This window comes from Phoca vitulina, unplaced genomic scaffold (assembly GCF_004348235.1).
Source record: "Phoca vitulina isolate PV1807 unplaced genomic scaffold, GSC_HSeal_1.0 scaffold16, whole genome shotgun sequence".
NCBI classification, from domain to species: Eukaryota; Metazoa; Chordata; class Mammalia; order Carnivora; family Phocidae; genus Phoca; species Phoca vitulina.
Window position 1 is genome coordinate 22,539,146 of NW_022589719.1, and position 24,388 is coordinate 22,563,533.

Sequence of the window (24,388 nt, forward strand, 5' to 3'; positions counted from 1 at the left end):
AAACACGTTTGCAGGAGGAGACAAGAGGATCAGCAAAGTTTAGACCATCCCAGTCCACCTGCTGAGACATTATACCAGGGGCCAAAAACTACTGCTAGAAATGCAAGATAGCAGGATGAGAATACTGGTGATTTCATCCCCTGCTGATATAGACCTAACTGTCTGGGGTCTAAATGGCTAAAATCTGCTCGTTCTTCTCTGCCTTCCCCTCAACTCCAACAACCATGCACATCTCCACTGTCCACAAACCTTTCAGACTCGATTCTCTTCTTTCAATGATTTCACCTCCTTTTCCCAGGCAGAATACATACAATGAACGTAGGTACCTCAACTTCCAGCACCAAACTTCCACTACCAACAGCTGCTGTGGCCATTTTGTGTGAATAAGAAAGAAGCACCCTTTCCTCAAAGCTCTTTACTATCATCTGCCCCCAGTCATGGTTACTATTCAAAACTAGGATGACACTGCAGTCAATAGTGCTCCCTGGATTTGTGAAATGCACAACCTACTCAACATCAGAGATCCTAATGACTCTACCTGTGCCCGCCCCCCTCCCACCCATGCTGTGTTCTTCCTCTTCATAAACTATTCTTGGGCATGGGTCCATATGGTCATGAGCTGATCAACATTAAAAATCCCTGCTCCTTCTCGTCAATATCTAAACAAACTTATGTTTCTCCAGTCTTTAAAAAAATAGTAATAACGTCTTCCTTCCAGTAGCCTTCTCATTTCCTCACAGGCAATTTCTTGGAAGATTTGTCTATGCTCATTTGTCTCCATTTTCTCACCACCACCCTCCCCTGCTCCTCAACTCACTCCAAGCTGGCCTCCTCCTACCATTCAATGAACCTGCTCTAGCTGATGGCAATGCCTGTTTGGCCTGGCATTTGTCTTCGCCTCCCTAATTTCTCAAGAAAACTGATCCAGTTTACAACCCGAAGTGCTCTTCCCTTGCCTTCTGCAATGCCATATTCTCCTGGTTTTTCTCCTAAGGCTACCTGCTCCTCCTCCCCCTCTGCAAGTAGAGGAGCTCTTGGGGTCCGTCCTGGGCCTCTTTCCCAAATGGTATTCTCTCCACCAGGCAATATCCTCCATGCTCCTCTCCATTCTCATCCCCATCCACGAATCCAAGGCACAGACTTTCATTCGAGATCCAAACAGGCACATCCCACGGCCTGCTAAGCTTCTCCATTCGAGGGTCCCGCAGGCTCAACATGTCTAAACCCACACTATTTCGCCAAATCTGCTTCTCCTGTGTTCCCTTCCATTATGTGGTTCCCTACCACTCACCCTGCTGTCAGCCTAGAAGCCTGGGGGTCACCCAACTCTGCATATTTCACACACCCAATCCACCACCGCCTGCTTCCCAACTCTCTCTCCATCCCTCCCTCCTCTATGCACCATGCCGAGGCCCTAACCCAAGTAACCAAAGTCGAACAAGCCTCCGAAGATGCCCGAGACCAGCTGCGCCCACGTACTAAGTGCTTCGTGCTCCGGAGGCCTCCTGCTTCCGTGTCCATCGCTAGGTTTGAACACTCAGGAGGGAAAGCGCCAGGTCGGTCCTGTTCACTGATTTCTGGCGCACCCTCAGTGCCAGGCACCAGTTAGGTCGGTAAATACTCGTTAGAACGACAGAACGACAGAAGGACAGTGAAAGACCGGGTTCACCCTCTCTGCTGGGCGGCTGGAGCTCGGAGCCCTGGGGGCCGCACACCCCATCCGCCACACACAACATGGCGGCGACTTAGACCTACGTCCCACTTCCGTTTCCTGTACGTCACTTCCTCTCCGGTTGCCCCGGAACCCTTTGGAAGCTAAGAATACGGGGAGCCTCTGTTCTTTTCCCTTGCAAATTCTTGCTTCTGCTGCAGCACAGTCTGACCGAACAGTTTCGAGGCTCTGCCGCCAGCGGCTTGTTGGTGACAGGGGGACCGCAGGGAGGGCCTTCTGGGGTGTGTGCGGGGGGTGGGGTCTGGGGGAGCGAGGGACGGAGTGGGGGGAGGGGGCTGGGAGGTAGGTCAAGAAAGTTTACGTTGCAAACCCACCCCCAAACCGGTTATTATTGGAAGTGGCAGATGGAGTGGACAGAGACGATGCTTAACAGCTAGGACTTCATCGCCATAAAATGTGTGCGCGGAGGGCCTTAGCAGCCAGAAAACCATTCCTTCTCCTTTAAGATTTCTGTATTAAGTGGGCCCAGCCACCACCTGCACCTGCTGTTTGGTAACCTTTCCTCCTGTGTCTGGGGTCATGTCCAGCATGAGAAAGAAACTTGTTGGTTTTCATTAGTGGCAGGCACCATTCTTCACATTTCTCACCCTTTATTGAAAGGGCAGTGAAAACCCAAGTGCAGGAAGCACTTTTTTTTTTTTTTTTAAGATTTTATTTATTTATTTGACAGAGAGAGAGACAGCGAGAGAGGGAACACAAGCAGGGGGAGTGGGAGAGGGAGAAGCAGGCCTCCCGCGGAGCAGGGAGCCCGATGCCGGGCTCGATCCCAGGACCCCGGGACCACGACCTGAGCTGAAGGGAGACACTTAACGACTGAACCACCCAGGCGCCCCAGCAGGAAGCACTTTTAAAGGTCTGAAAAGGTTACAGGAGACCAGAGCCATTGACTTTTATCTATTTATTTATTTATTTATTTATTTATTTTTGAGAAAGAGAGAGAATCTCAAGCAGGCTCCACACCCAGTGCAGAGCCTGACAAGGGGTTCCATCTCAGGAACCCAAGATCATGACCTGAGCCTAAATCGAGTCAAATGTTTAACCGACTGAGCCACCCAGATGCCCTGACTTTTATTTTTTAAACAAAGATCTCTTTTATTTGAAGAAACTTAAGGATTTTGGCATCCTAGGATGTGCTGTGAGATTGAAAGCAGTAGAATTTTTGCCATAGAGGGCGCCTGGGTGGCTCAGTCGGTTAAGCGACTGCCTTCGGCTCAGGTCATGATCCCAGGGTCCTGGGATCGAGTCCCACATCGGGCTCCCTGCTCTGCGGGGAGCCTGCTTCTCCCTCTCCCACTCCCCCTGCTTGTGTTCCCTCTCTCGCTGTGTCTCTCTCTGTCAAATAAATAAATAAAATCTTTAAAAAAAAAAAAAAAGAATTTTTGCCATAGATCAGAAGAGAGATGGTCACCAAATGAGTGTTCCCTGACATGCCGACAAAGTGAGCACAGTCAAGATCTTCTTCAGCAACCACCTTGGCTTTGCAACAAGCTTCAGAGTTCACCTTTCTTCAACCCAGTCCTCACATCTCCACATTCAGTTTTGCTTAGTTGTTCATGTTTCTGGCCTGATCAGTTTTTGTTTTTGTTTCTGGCAGGTGCCGTGGAAGCCCCCAGGTAGCTGAGAAGTTGATGGAATCTTCTTACTGGTCCAACTTTCACTATTGCTTGTGTTGGAGTGTGAGGTAAAGGTGAGTAGACATTTCTCAAGTGCACTGTTTACTTAACAGCACGCTGCAACTTGACTTCTGAAAGTCAAGAGAAACAGGTTTGCACAATTGTTGTGTATGACATAGAAAGGATATGTCATCTGATAACAGGAACATAGCTTTTATGCTAATAAAATGCTTTTAAAATTAGTGTGCGGTTTTTGGTAATTAGCATATAATTTTAGTTATCAGTTGGTTCATGACAGACTAATTAGGTGCCCCCCCCCCGAGTCATTTATCTAAATGACTGCTCTGCTAAATTGTATTTGTGGGCATTGATCAGAGCTAATGGGAAAAAGAGATTAAGATGAAAATCATGGGATTAAATTTTTAATTAGTTTGCCCCCTGAACAGTTGTTTGGTGTGACACAGTGATTGATTGGCTACTTATGCCCACCCACCCTACTACCAAACTTCTGAACAGAAGAGTGTTTTACAAAAGACTGAATATTTTATTCAGTTATCTTTCTCTTTATTTCTGCTTAACAAGGAACTGAAAAGGAAGGCAATGTGTGGGGATCTCATAGTCCTTTGTCTGGTGGTACATATAAAGTATGAGATGAGGGCTTCGGTCAGTTCATTAATAAATATCTCAGACTTAAAAAATAAATAAATAAATAAATAAATAAATAAATAAATAAATATCTCAGACTTAATATGTCTAAAATAAAGCTATTTCCCAGCCCCAACCCCTTCTGCTCCCAGGGTTCTTATCTTGACCAGTGGCACCACCACGTATCCACATGTTCAAGGCGCAAACCCAGGAGCAGTCTTGATTCCCTCTTTCTCTCATTCCCTACAGCTTGTCCATCAACAATTTCTATCAACTTTTCTTCCAAAACATATCCAGAATCCACCCACCATTCTCATCTCCACCACCTTAACCCAAACACCATCGTCCTTTACCTGGTGAACTGCAGCACCCTCTGATTCTGGTCTCCCTGTTTCTAATCTCATGACCCATTTCTACCCACGCCCCCCACACACACCATCCAGTCCATTCTCCACATGACAGCCAAAATGGTTGCTTAAAACATAGGTTAGATTCTATCACTTCTCTCTCTGGAACCACCCAGCATCTTTCCACACTAGTTACCATGCCCTAGAAGCCCCTGCATGATCTCGATTCATCTGGGACCACTCCCTACCCCTCCACTCGCTATGACCCAGCACAGTGTCTCTCTCTTCATCTGCCAAGTTTGGACCTGTCTATGGGCCCTTGCACTAGTTCTCTCCCCTTTGCCTGGAACTCTCTTCCTCCAGGTGTTTGTAGGGCTGGATCTCTCTTGTGTAGACCTAAGCTTAAAGGTGACCTCCTCTAATAGGCCCTTTCTTTACCACTTAAGCAACAGTGGCCTCCTATTACTCCTATTACACCATCCTAATTTGCTTTCACCACGACACTCCTCATTATTGCTGATTTCTTGTGTCTTTGTTTACTGATTATCTCCCCCTACTCCTGTATGAACTCCATGAAAGCAAAGCTCTTGTATTGTGTGTAACTGTATCTTCAGAGCCCCATGAGTCTCCAATGCATGAATGAATGAATACACGAATGAATGGATTTCGTTGGCACCAAGATGATTACCATCTCATCTCAAGTACACTGAAGGAAGGCTGAGAAGGGTCAGGGGACCAAACAGCACGTAGAATGGACCTTAAAACATGAGACTTGGGCAAGGATGCAGAATGGAGAGAGGCAGGAGAAATATTTGGGGTGGGAGGCGAAGGGACAGTGAAGGTAAATGGAAATGATATCGTGCAACTCTATAGATACATCCTAGAAATCCTAACCCTTGGGGGGCCTGGGTAGCTCAGTCGGTGGCACGAGCCAAGCTACTCATGCTGTTTGACAAGGTCCAAGTATGGGGGACGATCCTGAAAACAGGAGACTCCACAGCTGGCTCCCGCTATTCTCTCTCATTTTGTTTATGGCAATCTTTATAATTGTGGGAATATTTCTGGGCTGGCTCCTGTTATTCTTTTTCATTTTATTTATGGCAATCTTTATAATTGTGGGAATATTTCTGGGGTCTCATGATAAAGTGACTACTCATCTTAGTTACGCCTATCTAAGCAATCATAATGAAATTAATTCCACGAAGAATTAGTTTCTATAGAACAAAATAACAAGACGGTCACGCTCTGCCTAGCACCTTTCTCTTTGCGTACTGTTTTTTAGTTTTAGCGAAAGCCAATAAGCAGAAACCAATAAAGGTCATGTTAATCATTACAAAGGAAAAATGAAAGAAGGCTATGGCTGTAATCCAGAAAATGATCTAAGATTTGGAAAAACAAAAATATCCTAACATATAAGTAAAGTTCCTCCAAGGCTGTCAGGAGGAGATGCTTGCAACCTGACCCTGTGTCTGTGTCTCCTCATTCGCCGACGCCGTCCTTTCCTACAAGAGACCCACCCTGGCTGGAGCTGGACTCCAGCAAGTCGGTTAAGTTTCCAGCTCTTGGTTTCAGCTCAGGTTGTGATTTCAGGGTCGTGAGATCGAGCCCTGCGTTGGGCTCTGTGCTGAACGTGGAGTCTACTTGAAATTCTCTCTCCCTTTTCTTCTGCCCCTCCTGCTTGTATGCTCTCTCTCTCTCTCTCAAATAAATAAATAAATAAATAAATCTTTAAAAAGAAAAAGAAATCCTAATGCTTGCACAAGTATGCACCAGCATCCACATACACACAGTCTGGCTGAAGAACAGTGGCTCTCTATGTTTGCTCTGTCCCTGAGTCTTACAGAACACATTTCCCGGGTAGACATGCTTGGGCTTCAGTGTCAGAAGAGTGTGATTCAGAAGTCTAGGTGGGGCCCACGTGTCTGCTGCTGGGTAATCCTTGTAGGCTGGTCTCATTCTTGGTCAGGACCATAAGGCTGGGTAAATACTAACAGCTTGGAGAAGACAGCATGGCATCCTGCAGTGGTTCTGTTAAATCACCCAATGGGGTGAGCCTGAGCCCCAGTTTCCTTCAAATATAAAGTGAAAGCCTTACTTGGACTCCTGTGTAACTTTAAGACTCAAACTTAACTGAGACTGGGTATGTGGGATCCCCTCCTCCCTGAGGAGCAAGGGGCCTATTTTTTACCTTGAACCTTGAACCTAAGGCCTACATCCCAATTTGGCAATTCCGCTTAAATGCCACATTTTGTCTAAAAAGCACTTTAGCATATTATGCCACCCAATATTTATGTTGCTAGCCAGTGAAAATGTCAGGAGCACATTCTGCTGTGAAACTGTGCTGAGCGGGCTCAGACCTATTCTCTCACTCTAGGTTAAATTTCAGGGGCTGGGGTTGAAGGAGAAAAAGTGACTGTACCATTGGTGCCCAAGCTTAAAAAGATGGGGGGAAATGGAGCTTAGACTTTAATCCTCTCATAAATCTTCCTCACCCCCAATTGGTCAGTAAAATTCCTGGGATCGGCCTCCTCTTTTCCATGTACCCCTCGGCTGGCCCTTTTGTTAATCCTTTTCCCCCTTTGAGGCTGCCTTTGACTTTTTAATTTTTTTTATTTTTTATTTTTTTTATTTTTTAAAGATTTTATTTATTTGACAGAGAGAGACACAGCGAGAGAGGGAACACAAGCAGGGGGAGTGGGAGAGGGAGAAGCAGGCTTCCCGCTGAGCAGGGAGCCCGATGTGGGGCTCGATCCCAGGACCCTGGGACCATGACCTGAGCCGAAGGCAGACGCTTAACAACTGAGCCACCCAGGCGCCCCGCCTTTGACTTTTTTAAAAACTGAAACGCAGGCTTTGTTGAGATCCATGCAGGGCCCCATGTTGCACATAGATTTCATGGCCCCTAGTCTCCTCCAATCTGTGATAGCTCCTCATTATTTCCTTGTCCTTCACGACCTTGTCACTTTTAAAGAGGTCTGGTCAGCTATTTTGTAGACTCTCCTTTGATTTGGATTAGTCTGCTGTGTCCTCATGATTAGACTAAGGTTTTGAGGTTTCCACAAGGAAATCACACAAGTGATGCGTCCTCTTCAGGGTACCATATCAGGTAGCCTAGGGAATGCCGGTATGTTTTGTTTCTGGTGGTGTTAATCCTCACCACCTGGTCACGGTGGTGACTGTCAGGCTTTTCACTATAAAATGGAGAATTCCAGTTGTAATTCCTATATATTTGGGGGGAGATGTTGGGCGATTCCCTTGGCATTATTTGTAACGAGATGTTCCTTCTAGGTGTACGTTGGGATGGAGGTGAGGGCAGGCGGTGCGTTTTGTTCAGCGTGTGTGCCAAGTCTAGATCGGAACTTGCCATGATTATGCTGCATGAAGTCAGAGCTAAAGAAGCCTGTGCCCCTGTGCGAAAGAGCTGTGGCTGCATCTCAATACACAGAAAGGAAAATGCGGTATGACCTGTTCCTATTGTGTTTGGGGGCGGTGTATGTTGTTAATTAAACAGAGTCCTTTTCATCCATGGGTTCGTTCAGCAAATGTTTAGTATAGTTAGTAATAGTTAGTAATTAGTAAATATTAAATTAGTAAAGAGTGATTTAGTATAGTTAGTAATAAAGGCTAACGTTTTTCAAGTGTCTGCAATTTTCCAGGCACTGTACTAGGCTCTGCCTTTCTTATCTTGGTTCAAACTCGCAACTCTTTAGAGTAGGTGGTATTGCCAGCTTTATAGGTAAGGATCCAGAGGTTTGAGGAAGCAACTTGCTCGAAGGCTACTGGGCCTTGAACCCAGGGCTGTCTAACTCAAAATTGTGTGCTCTTTCCCTGGCACCAAGCTTGCTGCCTTCCAATGTGCCAAGCGCTGGGATCAGTGCTGATGATACAGAATGTAAGATCCACATTGGGGAAGAGCTCGTACTGTCTAGCACAGGAGGCCCCTGGGAGAGGCACGGAAGGCCTGGGGAAGAACCTTCACTCAGGGTGGGAGGGTGTCACCCTTTTGTTCCGCGTGGCAGTTCCTCAGCCTTGAGGACCACCAAGCTGGCTTTTCTCAGGACTTTACTGAGTCAGGGTGGATTTGCCAGGTGGCCTTCAGCTACAGATAGTTAACCAGAGAAAGGAGTTAATGCGGCTGGCTTGCTTGCTCTGCTTTTCATTGGCCATTATTCGTCTCAGCCAGCCTATGAAGTGGTTATATTATGTCCACGTAGCTCGTGAGGAAACCAAGGCTCAACAGGGCTAAAGAAGACGCCCCATGTCACCAGCCAATAAGTGGCTGAACTGGAGTCTGATCCCAGATCCGACTGATTCCACAGTGTATTCCTGGTCTTCAGTACCCTTTGCTATCCCAGGGAGTACAGATTCCAGCATCCTCACCACTCATGGGACTATGTACCTGTTGTCTTCTTATTTGTACAAAGGATGATCATGTTTATGTCGTGCCTGATGGACGCTGACGGCAGTTCGTTTGTCGCAAGTGTTGTGAGTTTTTTTTTTCCCCTCAAACCAAAAGATCTTTGTGCAGCTTTTGCTTTTTTTAACCACCTCCTCCCACAGTCAATCCATGTCAACAGAAGGAAACTGGAAAGTGATGATTCTGAATCATTTGCGACATATAAAATGCTCCCGTATAAATAAGCATGCTTCCCTAAGAGAGATGGCATATGGCAAGTCAAGTCTCTCTGTTCCCTGGCTTTTGATGAGAGAGTTCAGTGCCTCCTGGAGTCAGGGCTTCACAAATAGCATCTGATGCTGCTGCTAATAGTCTGTGGCCTTCGTGTCACAGGGCATTTGCCGAACTGTCCAGCGAAGGAGGGGACGGAAAAGGTCTGTCATTCCCCTGCTTCTTCCATTTTGGCATCTCCCCAGCTCTACATCATTGTTCTTTCTATTGCTTGTTGGTTTTGAAAATGTAAAGACAAAGCAACGCTGCATTCAGTGCTTAAAAAGGAAAAGGCAAACTGATTATTAGCAGGCCTGGGGAGTAGGACGGGGAGACCACCTGGCAGTCCGGTTTAGTAAAGTTACTCCATTTTGTCCCTGCCATATATGACTGAGGTTCATTGATGACCTTGATTCTGCTGCTGTTGTTCAGAGGCAGTGAGAACGACCAAAAAGTGGGATTAGCAGTGGCTGTGAAGAAGAGTGGGCATAAGGAATTGGAAGATGTGCTTGTTTGTCCCATCATAGTTTGGACTATGCCAGACCCTGAGGCAAGGACTCATGTGGGAGTTACAGGAACCAATGATCGGGAATTAGGGAGAATGAACTGGAAAGGGGAAAAAGCCAACAAAGGATGTGTTAATGAAGCTAGATGCTACTGTAGGGACTGGAGCTTAATAATCCAACTGGTGAAGCCTGGGGAAACAATGCTGTAGAGCGCATGTCAGAATTATCCAGCGTTCCCCCATTCCACTCAGGGGAGAGAGCTGGGGTATTTACACACCAGCTTCTCAGGGCCAGTGATTGAGGGCTGCCCCCATGAGGTGTGCCGGGCACACTGGTGGTTTCTGTAGCTTGGGAGGCTGTTCTCAGGCAAAGAGATGCAAATGGTGGGCCATTGGAAGTCATCCAGTGTGCACTGATGTAGTAAGACCAGGCTGGTACAGACAGCATCTCTCATGTGCCCTTAAAACAAAACAAAACAAAATACCCACTCCTCCTCTGGGGTCCCCCATATCATTAAATAGCACCGCCACTTACTCAGTTTCTCATGCCCAAGACCTTGGAATTTTCCTTGACACTTCTTCTTTTTCTTTTTGCTCCTGCCTCACATTCAGGCTATCTCCAAATCCTGTGAACCCCATTTTCAAAATATGTCTTTAATGTCACTACTTCTCATCATCTTCACCATCATCTTTCAGTGAATTTCTGCAGTAGCATCCTAGCCCAAATTCTACCACAGGGTAGACAGAGTCATGTTTTTAAACCTCAGTCAGGTCATCTTACTCCCCATCTCAAAACCATCCAGTGGCCCCTTATTCTTAGAATAAACTCCGAAGTCCTTACCATGTCCTAACAGGCCCTGGGTGATCTGGCTGCTGTCCACGTCCCTGACTTCAGTTTCCATCCAATCTCCTTGTTCACAAGTGCTCCAGCCGCATTGGTTTTCTTGTTGCCCTCCTGCCTCAGGGCCTTTGCACTTGTTCTTTCAACATAGAACACTACTGTAGATACCCATGTCACTGAGTCAGCAAAAACAATCGGGTTTTTGCTCAAATAATCACCTCTTTAGGGAGGACTCCTTGTAATACTCTATCTAGAAAAGAGCCTTTTGTCACTCTCTTTCCTTAGTCTGTTCTATTTCCTTTTTCCACAGCAGGGATCATGACCTGGCAGATTGTAGTTTATGTTTCTATTTGTTGCCTCTTCCTGCACTAGAATGTAAGTACCCTCAGTGGGAGGACTTTGATTCGCTGTATGACCCCTGACTTCTAGAATAGCACTGACACATAGTAGGTATTCAATAAATATCTGTTGACTGAATGGATTAATAACTGTTTGCTGGTCCTGCCGAGCGCAGCCATCAGTCAAGAACTTTCAGGACAGACAGCAGAAATTGCAGACTTCAGTTCGACAACCGCGTGGCTGAATCTCTTCCCAGAGCTGCCTCTCATGAGGAACACATACTCTTAGTAGAATCAGTTGAAGGTCCTGGGCTCCTTCCAATATGTTCTTTCTTGACGTCCGTTGCAAATTGCAGCTTGTTCGTTTTTCTTTTTGTTGGCCTTTCTGAGAACAGTAGCAGGGACATCAAGGTAACCAGTGTGCTACAAGTCATATATGATGATGTGGACAAAGTGTAGTATCATTTTTTAATAAACTGGAATGTGAAGTCAGTCATCTCCCCTAGTGCCTGGCGCATAGTAGGTGCACACTGCGTGTTGAGCAAACTGACAGTGTCATCTTTTTGATGTTATTAGCTTTGTGTGTGAGTTGTCCTGCCAAAGGTATTGCATTCTGTGGCCCACACTCTTAAAGACACCAAAGAGTGAGGAGAGTTTCTCCATTACTCTCCCTTCCCCACCAACCCGGACAACCCTTAGCCTTATCCACACCCGTCCCTTCTCATACATACCATCCCATCGTCCTAAAAATAGTCAGGAGAGTCAGCTCTCTCTTCTGTGTGTGGTTTAAGATGATTTAATTTACTCCATTATAAAAGTTACATATATATAAAGTAATGCAGGCTGATTTTTTTTTAATTTTTTTATTGTTATGTTAATCCCCATACATTACATCATTAGTTTTGGATATAGTGTTCCATGATTCATTGTTTGTGCATAACACCCAGTGCTCCATGCAGAACGTGCCCTCCTCAATACCCATCACCAGGCTAACCCATCCTCCCACCCCCCTCCCCTCTAGAACCCTCAGTTTGTTTTTCAGAGTCCATCGTCTCTCATGGTTCGTCTACCCCTCTGATTTCCCCCTCTTCATTCTTCCCCTCCTGCTACATTCTTCTTCTTCTTTTTTTCTTTCTTAACATATATTGCATTATTTGTTTCAGAGGTACAGATCTGAGATTCAACAGTCTTGCACAATTCACAGTGCTTACCAGAGCACATACCCTCCCCGGTGTCCATCACCCAGTCACCCCATCCCTCCCACCCCCCCCCCCCACTCCAGCAACCCTCAGTTTGTTTCCTGAGATTAAGAATTCCTCATATCCGTGAGGTCATATGATACATGTCTTTCTGTTTGACTTATTTCGCTCAGCATAATACCCTCCAGTTCCATCCACGTCGTTGCAAATGGCAAGATCTCATTCCTTTTGATGGCTGCATAATATTCCATTGTGTATATATACCACATCTTCTTTATCCATTCATCTGTTGATGGACATCTTGGCTCTTTCCACAGTTTGGCTATTGTGCACATTGCAATGCAGGCTGATTTTAGCAAACGTATAAACTACAGAAAAGTAAGAGAGAAAAAGAAGGAAAAAAACCACATGACTCTACCACCTGGAGAGAGCACTGTTAATCTGTTGGTGTATTTATTTCCAGTGTTTTCTGTGTGTATTTTTACATAATTTAATAGACAATTTTAAGTCTCTTTTTACTTAACATCATAAGTAAATATTCTTAAGTTAGTGTTCTTAATATCCAACACTTTGTAAATATCTTCTTTAGTAGTTGTGTGCTAGTCCATTTCCCTGTTGTAGAACACTTAGCTTGTTTTCTTTTTTTTTTTAAAGATTTTATTTATTTATTTGACAGAGAGAGAGAGAGACAGCGAGAGAGGGAACACAAGTAGGGGGAGTGGGAGAGGGAGAAGCAGGCTTCCCGCTGAGCAGGGAGCCCGATGCGGGGCTCGATCCCAGGACCCTGGGATCATGACCTGAGCCGAAGGCAGACGCTTAACAACTGAGCCACCCAGGCGCCCCCACTTAGCTTGTTTCCTGTTTCCCAAAACTATAAGTAATGCCAGGATAAATATCCTTTACCTGTATCTCTACTGACATCACTAGATTTCTTTAGAATAGAGTCCCAGAAATGGAATGACTAGTTCTAAAAGATACAAACTCTTAATACACTTTGTGAGATTTCATTTTGATTTCTAAAACTATTGGGATGTGACTTCCATAAAGGAGCCCTAGAAAAGCTGATTGCCTCGAAGAATTTACTTCCAGTTTTGAAATGTTTCAGACCCAGAGAGTTTTAGCATTCAGCTTAAATGAGCACAGACATCTTTTGTAGCCTGTCTCCACTTTAGGCCTCCTCCCTCCCTAATAAAATGCGGCAATGGCATTATAAAAATCCTTCTTTGGTAAACAACGTATGTTTGTGTTCTCGAGGATTAAGTTGTTCCGGCAGGTATTGGGTTTATGCCTAGGATTATACGTAGTACTTTTCATGCCTATTTATGACGCCTTAAGGGTTTAGTGATGCTTTCTGGTTTTTTTGTTGCCAAAAGGAAGTCCAGATTTCATGGCAGTGACCTGCATTTACAAATCCGAGTCCTGCCTGAAAGGCCAGAACTGGACCTTCACCGGCACTGCTCCTTGGGCACATTATATGGATAAGGAGTTCTCTTTCCAAGACTGGGCCAGCCTGGAAACGGCCTAGTCAAATTTAGACAGTTTATAAATGGAGGGAAGCCATGACACTCATCATAGAAATGAGCGGTCAGGCATAATATATTATCAGAACATCCAGGAGATAAAATATCCAGGAGAGTCAAGGTTGTAGGATGGTTTGGAAACTTATGGCACACTCATACTACATAATCTCATGTACGCAATGTTATTAAAAAGAATGAGTCTGACACCTCTGTATTGACATGAAAACATGCCCATGCTATTTTGTTAATTCTAAGTAGCAAGTATGGTTTGATCCCACATTTGTAAAAAAAAAAGGCAAAAATTGGGTTCAGGGGAGTCTTTAATATCTACCAAAAGAAATTGTGTAAGGACACACATCAGGCTGTTGGTAACTGTGACACTCAGGAGTGTGGAACTGAGTTAGAGAGGAATGAGGAAGACTTGGCTTTATACAATTCTATCGAGCCCCATGCTACAATGAGCATGTGTTACTTTTATAACTTAAACAAGGAGGAAAACTAGTAAAGAAGAGTACCAGAGACAGGACTAGAATGAGGAATGAGGCCAAGGAACTCCTTTATGGGTAGGCCCCATGCAGGGCTGGGGTCTCCGTCTCGGCAAGGCTGGTGCATGCTCCACAGGAAGGCCCAACTTTCTAGAAGAGGGGGGCCGAGCTGGCATGTCCCTTCCCTGGCAGCAGTTAGAAAAATCTCATGTGTTAGTGTTCACCTCAGTGTCACACTAGGAAAAGCTTCTGGAAAAAATAATTGGAATGATCCGGACAGAGTCAGGAGTTGCTATCCTTCCTCTGAGGGCTTGAGAGAGGGTGACCAAGAGGGGAGAGAAGAACATCCTTTAAAAGCCCCAGAATGGAAGAGATTGATTGGGCCTCGAACCAGAGTGCACTTCCTGGCCATCTGTGAGGCCGGCAGGCCAGGCCTGGGGCTGGGCTCTTACTGCCCTTCTTCCCCAGGGAGTGAGCGCTGAGGTGCGTGTCTTTGAAGAGTGATGGCTCCGAAGCTCCCTGGCTCCCAAACATGATTTATTTTACATCCTATTTGTGAATTAGGGTGTGTTTACCGTGAAAGGGTGATTTAGACGGTGACGGGTCTGCTGGATATATAAAGGGATAATTGAATCTCAGAGTCTATTAAAGACTGTTGTCTTACATCTTGTGGGATGACATTTTATTACAAGGGCTCACTTGGCTCTCGCATCCAGTTTCTTCTCTTCCCTTCCTCCCTTTCTTCATTATCTTTCAAAAATTAGATTTTCTCCTTGCCCCATCAGAAGTCACAAAAACGCCCCCGAGGAGAGTCAGGCTGTCTGAGAGGAGTCCCCAGGGGACGTGGCAGTTCAGTGGGGGCTCTGGAGTCGGCCACTGACCTTGAATCTAAGCCTCAATTTCCTTACCTGTCAAATGCGACAGCGGTTTCTTAGTTGTCACGAGGACACCAGGGGTTGCTTAGCCCAGTGCCTGGCACTTGAGGGGAGTGCCCGTCAGCTGTTCTAGTGAGAACTTTTGTCACCCCCGCTTCTGCCAGAGACTTGCTCTGTTTCCTCAGGCAGACCAGTTCATTTCCTGCCCCCCCCCCCCCCAGCCCGTTCCTCCTCTGGCCGTGGAACGCCTGACAGTTAACAGCTCCAGCAAAGCCCACGAAAAGCAACAAAAGCAGCTGAACGGCAGTAAAAATAATCAAAGTCACCCACCCCAGTTCCTCAGTAGAAGCATCACGTGATCTCATGGGGGCCACTCTCCCCCAGGAAGTGGGGCTTTTCTCTCCAAAGAGCTTGGCATCTGCGCCTCGGGGCCGCTCGAACTGGCCTCGTTCTGCGGTCCCATGTGCCAGCGACCTGTGCCCACGCTCTTCTGAAGCTGGCTGGGGGCCCTGGCACAGCCCCGCCACACGGCCCGCCAACTCGAAAGGTCCTTTCTTTGGAACAAATATCATCGTACGCGTTGCCATCAAAAAATGAAAGCCTTCACAGTGGCACGGCATCCAGCTTCCGTCTGGGGCCTTTCGGAACAATTTCGTGACCAGAGAATGGCAGGAGACAAAAGGTTTTTCTATCTGATCTGCTCCCCAGGCTGGCGTCGGGATGTGGGGGCCTGTTTTCCTTTTGCCCTAGTACCACACAGATTGTTATCACCGTGTTGTCTCTCTCTTTGAGCAGGACAAGGCAGGCAGGCAGGCAGAGGGATATATTTCAACTGCCCTCGACTGTTTATAATCACAAACATGAAAGGAAGGGAAAGAGATTGAGTTTATAGGGCCGGTTCTTTGTGTAGTCTAATTTATCTCTCCCAGGCAGCAGTGGGCTGAGCGGGTTTCCTTTTTGTTTCCGATGGGGGAAACTGAAATATGAATCTATGTTGATGACAGAATAAAGGAATTGAAAGAGGCATAAATCTTATCTTCTTCGCAACCCTGGAAGATCAGCTTCTTGTGAAGAAGGGGATTATACTTCTGTAATTAACTGCTTTGCAGCTCCTGGTGGTGGCTCCGAGCTGAATAATAGCACCCAGCAAAGTTGGAAGAAAGGCAGGCAGGCGGGAGCAGCGGCTGATTGTGAACCACGGTCCCAGGGCCCAGCTCTCAGAGAGTCATGCCAGGAGACATTTGTCCCCGTCCATCAACATTCGCTGCAGAGAGAATAGGATTCCGGAACAAACAGCTCACGGAGACCTGTTCCTCTGTGGGCCAGTAGCTGCCAGATGCCTTGAAGGCCCAAGCCGGGTCTTACACTCCTTTGTGGTCCAGCCCCGGGCTTGCTACCCGTTAGATGCTTGTTGGAGGTGACTGCCACTTACCAGCCATGAGATCCTGGAAAAGTTGCCTAATTTCTCTGATCTTCACTGTGACCATCCATGAAATGGGCGGGGCGGGGACTCTTGTAGAATTCTTGCAAGGAAGAAATTAGATCATGAATATAGACAAATGACTTATCATAGTGCCTGGCACATGGCGGGTGATCAATAAGTGATAGCTATTATTATTACATTGTGGAATACAAATCGATTGCAAATTCGGCCATTGTAAAAGTCAGCACTTATGAGGCTCACCACTCACAGGTACGTACGTACACACGAGTACGTCCGTGTCCAAGCGTCCCATAGGCAGTCTTCTTCCCCCCGTTTCATGGGTGACAAAACAGTCTCAGAGTGGAACAGCGACCTGCTCCAAGTAAGGGGCAGACATGCAGACTGGAGGCCAGGTCTTCTTTTCTCTGCCCCTCCCCCCCATCCCTGGCCTTTCAGAGCCAGGCTCACCCCTGCTCATCCTGCTTCTCTCCTGCGGTCCCTCACCCGCCAGACCTCACCGCCCCAGGGTCAAACCTCCAGGCCACCTTTGCTTGCTCTTCTCCTCTCTGCCGCTTGCTGGCATCACTGAGTCCCAGAGATTCTTCTCAGATGTTCCTAGAATGTCTCCCTTCTCAATCCCGCTGCCACTCACACTGGCCCAGACAAGCAGGCTTCCAACAGCAAGGGGCTCTCACGCGGTGTCTCCATCGCTCCACCCCAGGGCCAGATGAGCCGTCCCAGTCCCCCCCTTGCCTGTCCTTCCCCGCTGGGGAGCAGGCCACACCCCGCTGTGCGTCAGATCAGCCACATGTGCCCTCCCCGGCATTCTTCAGCTGATCCGCCAGAACTTGTCTCTTCCTACTCCTGGTCAGAACCCCCTCCTCCAGCTGAGCCTGCCTCAGTGTCCCTCAAGCACCACCCTGTAGCCACTCTGAGGGCTCAGTGTGTTCAATCCTTCATAAAGACACAGATGTCTGACATAGGCTGCCCCATCCATGCACAAGCTTGGCAGAGCCGTGGGGCAGAGGGATCATCTATGCATCCACCCACCCATTCCACAGATGGAACAACCTGCAGCTCGGAGAAGTTTCAGAACCAAGTCTCACACTTAACTCTTCTGATTTAGGATTCAGTGCTCCTCCGTCAGACCCATAGGCCCCACCACCCTCAGTGATGACTAGTGGCCCTGGCCAGGGGACGGGGGGCAGGCAGTGTGGTTAGTACTCGGCCTGCACGTGGGCCCCGGACTAACTCACCAGAGGGTCAGCCTGAAGCCCTGTTGAGGGCAAACGCCTGAGTTAGACACTGGGGGCAGACGTGTGGTGGGCAGAGGCTGGGTTTCGGGGAGAGCTGGAGATTGAGATTTAGGGGATCATCATGGAAATCAGCACCCGTACGGCAGGTGAAAATGGGACTAGATACCAGTCCAAGCAATGTGCTGTGGAAACATAGCAATTAACTGATAAGAGATGGGATCCGGGAGGGCTTCAGGGAGGAAGTGGCCAGCGCCCTGGGTTGAAGCACCACAAGATGGCACTCAGGGGCAAGGCATTCTAGGTGGAGGGAGCAGCATGGACAGGAGCAGGGAGGCCAGACGACCTGGGGTGGGCATGGAGAACAGCACAGCTAGCAGCGAACGAACCTTCCACAAGCAGAGGCCTGGATTCAAGTTCTGACTCTGCCTCCATTCTGACTCAGGATTTGGGCAACTCACCACCTTTCTGGATCTTAGTATTCTTTTAAGTGAAATGGGCATAAGGACATTACATGTTTCCTGGGGTTATTGTAAGGATAAACCAAAATAGTCACCGAAAACAAGACCTGGCGCGTGGTAGGTGCTCAGCGAAAGGTCCAGTATGGCTGGAACTTAGGTACTGTTGGACCACAGGGACCAGCAGAGGCTTGGGTGAGGCTGTGCGTTTTCTTTTGCCTTCCAGTGGGCTCTTTCTCCTCCTTGCAGGACCTCACCAGCTGGCCTGGGAGGGCTGCTTGCCCATTCGTGGTTGCCAGGATGCTGGCCGTTCCCCGGTCCAGAACGATCCTCTGGTGCTGTCATCATCCTTGAGCCCTTTCCAGCCTGAACACACGTGGCGCGAGTGTGCCAGGTCTGGTAAGGTTCGCTGGCAGCGTTTGGGAGCCAGATCTGTATTTAGGTAGAAGCAGACACCAACAACAGTTGCTGGCTTCTCTGCCTTGGTAAACACGCAGCGAGCCTGGTGCTTTGGGCTTCGGGAGGGAGCAGGGAACACAAGGTAGGCGCTGCTCACTGCAGCTTGGGGGGTGAGGGCAGGCTCTTTGTTCCGGGCATGTGCCAGCCTGCTCAGGCTGCGGGCATGAGGGATGGACAGAGTTAGAGGCCCTCCTCTTCCTCTGGGCTTCTCGGTCTTTGAGGACTCTAGGTACTTTTGCCATGTAGTGTGTGGGACTTTGGGTCAAGTTTTCAACCTCTCTGGCCAGCGGTCAACAAAGGCAATTCCTGGCATGTCCCTGGATGCCATTCCTCCTTCGTGAGTGCTTGACAAAGTTACCCATGCATCAGAGTCACTTGGGTGGGGGCTAATTAAAATTCAGATTCCCAGGCCCAGCCCCAGACTCACTGAGGCAGAGCCCGGGAATCTGCACTTTAACAAACGGCCCAGGTGATTCTGGTACGGGTATCCCAGGAACTACATCTAGAAAACCACTATCCGCTTTCCAGTGGGTTCCCTGGGAAACCAGAGAAAGAGGTGGTCAGAAGGAGAGGGTTGATGGATGAGGCCAGCATGCTTCTCCTCTTCACATGCACATCTGCATTTATGCTTTTTGAGTTTGGCTTGGAAATATGTTCTTAGATGTATGTCTCCTTAGATGCCATCCCTGTTCAATGACATTGAATGCCATCCCTGTTCTACGCCATCCCCTAGAGTTAGCTCATTTGCCATCCATCCACCCATCATCCGTCCATCCATCATCCATCCACTTACCCATCCATCCATCCATCCACCTACCCATCCATCTATCCATCCATCTACTCATCATTCATCCACTCATCTATTCACCATCCACTCATCCATCCATCTGTCCGCCCTCGTTTTCTATGTACCTACTGTGGCTGGTCTTTGGAGACACAAGGAAGAATGAGGGCTCTCGGTTTTCCTGGCCAGAATTCCCCATCTGGACAAGGAGACAGTCAAGTCATCGTAATATAGGAGGATTCAGTGATTGATGTCTCAAGTAGATACAGTGATGGCACAAGGTAAAAATGATAGACTGTACTGGCATGGAGAGAAAGTCAAAGAAGTCCTCATAAGACAGCAATTTGTGAGTGGGTCATGAAGGGGGAGTGGGAGTTTGCCTGATGGAGAGGGTGAGTGTGAGGGTGTATAGGAAGGTAGGTGAGTCCTGTGATGAAATCCCTTCCCATCCACTGTGAGAAGTCTCTCCTCAGTCCCCACGGAGCCCCTGTTGTGATGCTGATCTGCAGCCGTAACCTCTAAACTGGGCCCCATATCCTGGCATTTCTGGGTGAACAGGAGCCCCTCTCTAGTGTGTGTGTTGCAGGCTCATGATGGTTGTCTCTTACACAGTAAAGTTATTATGGAACTGACAGGTGAACAGCCATCCAGATCGAGAGACACGGGATGCTTCAAGAGCCTGGGGTCAGGTACTCGTTCTGCCTGCAAGTCACTCTGTAACTGTGGACAGGTCTCTGACCCTCCGTGTTCCCATCCCCAAGATGGAAGATTGGCTTCTAGCTCCGCCAGCTTCCTGTCTGGAGCATGGCCCTGGCTGCCATACACGTGTTATCGACGACTTTGCTCTCCACCCCAAGCCCATCTGTTGGAGCACATGAGCAGCACAACATCTCAGAGGTTCGGTGGATTTGCTTTGAGCCCCCAGCATACCACCTGCAGCCCAAAGCGGCGTTTTGCAGGGAAAAAGCAAGGTGGACGCGAGCCTGAAGGTGGCGCTGTGGCTCCAGTCGTGGCTCTGTTCTCCAGAGCAGGACGGTTCTCCGAGGATCCGCGGAAACCGGGCAGGGCTGATGGCAGGTTTTGCTCCATCTTGGGGCCCTCACAGTTCAGCAAGCCCTGCTTATTTGCAGAAAGCAGCCAGGCCTTACCACTAGGGCCTCCCCGCCTCCTGGGCCCCTTCACACATCTTCAGAGCTGTGTCCCTTTGGGTCTTCCCTGGGCGAGAGGAGGAGGAAGCCAGCCTGTTGTGAGTGGCACGTAGGTGGAGCAGGGCTCTGTGCCTGGGTTTCCCGGGAGCCTGGTTTTCTGGTGCTCATTGCAGGCAGAGGGCCCTTGGCCTGGAGCTGCCAGTTGAGTCTGGGCCATGATGTGCCGCGATGATGTGTTGGGTCACAGCCTGCTTGACCCCCCCACCGTGGACCCCATACTCGGGTGATTCACTTGATATTTTGAAAATACTCCATACTCATCCTGCTGCCTTCTCTCCATTTCTTTGGGTTCGGTCCTTAGCTGAGCCATCTAATAAAGAACCCCGGGGGAGAGAATGATAGGGGGCAAGAAGAAGGAAAGAGAAAAGTGCTGACATTTATTAAGTGCCTGCTGGGTACCAAGCATTTCCACAAGAACTAGAACAGGAATTTGTACCCTTTCTTTCCACGGCATACCCCGTTCCTTCCCCCAGAATCACAGAGGAACCCAGCCATGGAAACCAAACACCTGGGCAGCTGCTGTGAGGGGGTTGGGGTGGGGCGCCGGGACGCCTGAGTCTTCCTGTTCCGCCCCCTTCCCTCCCCCCCAGCAGCCCCTTTGCGGCCATCACAAAACCTGGATCGAAAGCACTGTTTCATTCATCTGTATATACCTCTTAGAGGAAATATTATTTCCACTTTTCGGATGTAAAAGCTGAAGGCCAGTGAGGTGAGGTGGCTTGCCAGGATCACATGATTAAGAAATAGCTGAGAGCCAGGCTGCGGACGCAGGAGTGTCCGACCCCAAAGCCCCCAACTCCATCTGGGAGACCGTGGGTGCTCTGCTTCCTAAGGAGGGGCAGGAAGGGGCCGTGGCTCCTGGGAGGGCCAGGCCAGTTACACGTGAACACAGTTGGTACTTGGATGTCTGGTAAACTGCCTGCAACGAAGGAACCTGGATAGGACAGGAGAACCATGGAAGATGGGAAACATATGGGGTGTAGGTTCAGTGCCACCAGGGAAATGATCCTTCAGCCCCCCGGGCAGGCTCCAGCTTGGCTGACTTCAGAAGACACCAGCCAGCCATGTGCTAGAGATTCAGCAAGCTTTCCAGGCCCTGATTAGGCTTCTTTTTGTTCCAGGGTCTGAGTCTGGAATATCTGAACCGGGTCTCAGTTCCTGCTCTGCTGGTGGAGGAAAAACTGTGTAAGAGCAGCTCCTGAAAGGCAAGATGCTTTAAAAAGAAGAAAAAAAAAAAAAGGAAGCCATGTATTTGCTTGGAATTTGTTTTTGCTTGCTCAGGATCTTGTAGCAAGAATAGATTGGGAGTCAGAAATCCTTGGGTCCAAAGGTCACATCTACTGGTTCAACCTGACTACTTTGAGTCTCAGTTGCCTCTTTGTAAAATGGCATCACAAACAGGCCCTATGTCACCAGGCTGCTGTAAGGATTAAATGAGCTCTTGTGTGAAGCACCAAGCTTGGGGTGTGCAAAGCAAACAGTGATTCTCTCCCTGCTCTCTTTGAATTTATGGTATGTGCTAAATGGATGTGCTTCCAAGGGGCACTTAAGGGATGGGTTATCACTTCTCATTGCAGTCAACTGGCTGAAACACTCACTTTTTCATCTTGATATGTGAGATGTGACATTCTGATCCTCTGAATTGTAAACTTAGAATCTCAGAGAGCTCAGGATGGCTGAATCCAACTCCATCATTTTAGAGATGGGGACAGTGACTTGCCCAAGGTCACACATTGGGCCGGTGGCAGAGCTGGGGCGAGAACCCAGGTCTGATGACTCCCAGCCCACTGCTTTGTCATCCCAGGTGAGAAGGAGCCACGGGAAGGAAAGACCACAGGGACACTGCCTTGATCCAACCTCGCCATGATTCCAACATCTGAGAGGAGGATAGAGTGAAGGTTTCGCCCAAGGAGGCCCACTCTGCTCCATGAACCCCATCCTGTGGGGGTCACATGTTGGGGGTGGATGGGGCCTCCGCGACAGGACTGAGATCTCAGGAGCTGGGACCAGTCCTGCCATTGCCGAGTCAGAGGAGGAGCCCGGTCCTACTGCAGGGATCAAGGGGTAAGGCGATAGCCCAGCTTGGCGTTGGTTGCTGCTTCTTACCAGCTGTGTGACCTGAGCAGGGAATGGCGCTCCCTGAACCTGTTACCTTATCTGAGAACCAAGAAGAATCTAAGTGTGTACCTCATAGGTTATGGTAAAGATTAAATAAGTTAATATAATCATAATAATAATGGCCAACAGGGGCGCCTGGGTGGCTCAGTTGGTTAAGCGACTGCCTTCGGCTCAGGTCATGATCCTGGAGTCCCTGGATCGAGTCCCACATCGGGCTCCCTGCTCAGCAAGGAGCCTGCTTCTCCCTCTGACCCTCCCCCCTCTCATGTGCTCTCTCTCTCTCATTCTCTCTGTCTCAAATAAATAAATAAAATCTTTAAAAAAAATAAAAAAATAAAAAAATAAAAAAAAAAAAAATAATAATGGCCAACATTAACGCACATGTACCATGTGCCAGCTTGGGTTGTAAACTCTTTATATGTATTTGCTCATTAATCTTCATACCGCTTGTATTTTGCTGCTGGGGAAACAGAGGCTCAGAATGGTGACGCAGAAGCCGGGGACACAAAATCAGAGAGCACAGTGCCAGGTTTGAACCGAGTAGACTGGCTTTGGTATCCTGTGCCGACCACTCTGCCCTTGGGCCTCTCAATTTAGGCAAAACTCGGTGCTCTAAAAATGCCCAGCCCCCTACCCCTTTCCCTTACCTTCCTCACCTATGCCCTTTTGTCCCAAAGCGTGCATTCCAGAAACTGTGTGCTGTCATTTCCCGGATACCGGAAGTCCACACAAAGAGTTTACAACCCAGCCTGGCACATAGGTTCACATAGATTCACCTTAAATTATTTTTCTTCTCAGTTTTGTTGTCTTTGTTTTTTTTTTTATTTTATTTTATTTTATTTTATTTTATTTTATTTTATTTTGTTGTTGTTCCTTAATCAAAAGTACAACTGAGGGCGCCTGGGTGGCTCAGTTGGTTAAGCAACTGCCTTCAGCTCAGGTCATGGTCCCGGAGTCCCGGGATCGAGTCCCGCATCGGGCTCCCGGCGCAGCGGGGAGCCTGCTTCTCCCTCTGACCCTCTCCCCTCTCAAGCTGTTTCTCTCTCACTCTCTCAAATAAATAAATAAATAAAATCTTTAAAAAAAAAAAAAAAGTACAACTGAATTGCCAGCAAGGCAGAGGTCTCGATTCCCGGGCTCACGGGCACCAGGCAGCCCTGCACACACAGTGAAGCCCCCGGTGCCAGTGAACGAAGGGCCCCAGTTGCCGGCTTCTCATCGTCCGTGTGTGCGCGTTAAGCCCCCAGCCCACGGGCCAGCTTCCTGAATACAACTGACCAATTTGGGAGAAAATACGCCGCCTTGTTTCTGGGTTTCTGGCAACATTCATTCAAGTTCCTGGTTACTATAGAGACCTTGTCAACACGTCCAAATATGCTTCTTGGTACAGAAACTTGTCTTCTCACCGGTTTTCACAGAGTCCCAAAGAACAGAGGGTCTCAGGAAGCAGCAGGAAAGGCTCACCCGCTGCGTCTTCCTGAGCCCCGACTGGCCCCCCAAGGCTCTGGGCCCACAGAGGGAAAAAGAGGGAGCAGAGAAGGTGACTGAGCAGGACCGCGCCGCACGACAAATCAAGGTGCATCAGCACGATGGAAAATCCAGCCACAGTGTTCAAATGTCCAAACTTATTTCTCCTTCTAGGGGCCTGAAGGAAAGGCTGTCTGCCCTTGGGGTGTGGATGCCCTCCTGTTATGGCTGGAAGGGCAAGGTCAGGTTCAGCGGACGCGCTGCTGAGGTCGGGTCTCAGGCCCTGCTTCGGAGCCTCCAGGGCGGTGTCTGCAGTATGTTTCCACGGACGCTCGGCAGAGCCCCCAAGCTGCCCCTTGTCCTCCCCATCTCTGCCCGCGGACACCCTGCCCAGGCCTTAGGAGCCCTCTGCAATGCCACCATTTCCGGAGAGACTTAGAACCAAGTCCCCC

At 48.4% G+C, this 24,388-nt stretch overlaps 1 long non-coding RNA gene across 2 annotated transcripts; it reads left to right on the top strand.

The window, feature by feature from the left end:
* Positions 1–1,802: 1,802 nt before the first annotated feature.
* On the top strand, positions 1,803–22,591 carry LOC116638652. 2 transcript variants are annotated; one of them, XR_004300713.1, is made up of 4 exons: positions 1,803–1,953; positions 3,327–3,419; positions 7,626–7,795; positions 21,473–22,591. It is a non-coding gene; the product is annotated as an uncharacterized LOC116638652 (long non-coding RNA). The 2 variants fall into 2 exon arrangements; XR_004300714.1 differs by having other exon boundaries at positions 1,803–1,920.
* The last annotated feature ends 1,797 nt before the right edge of the window (positions 22,592–24,388 follow it).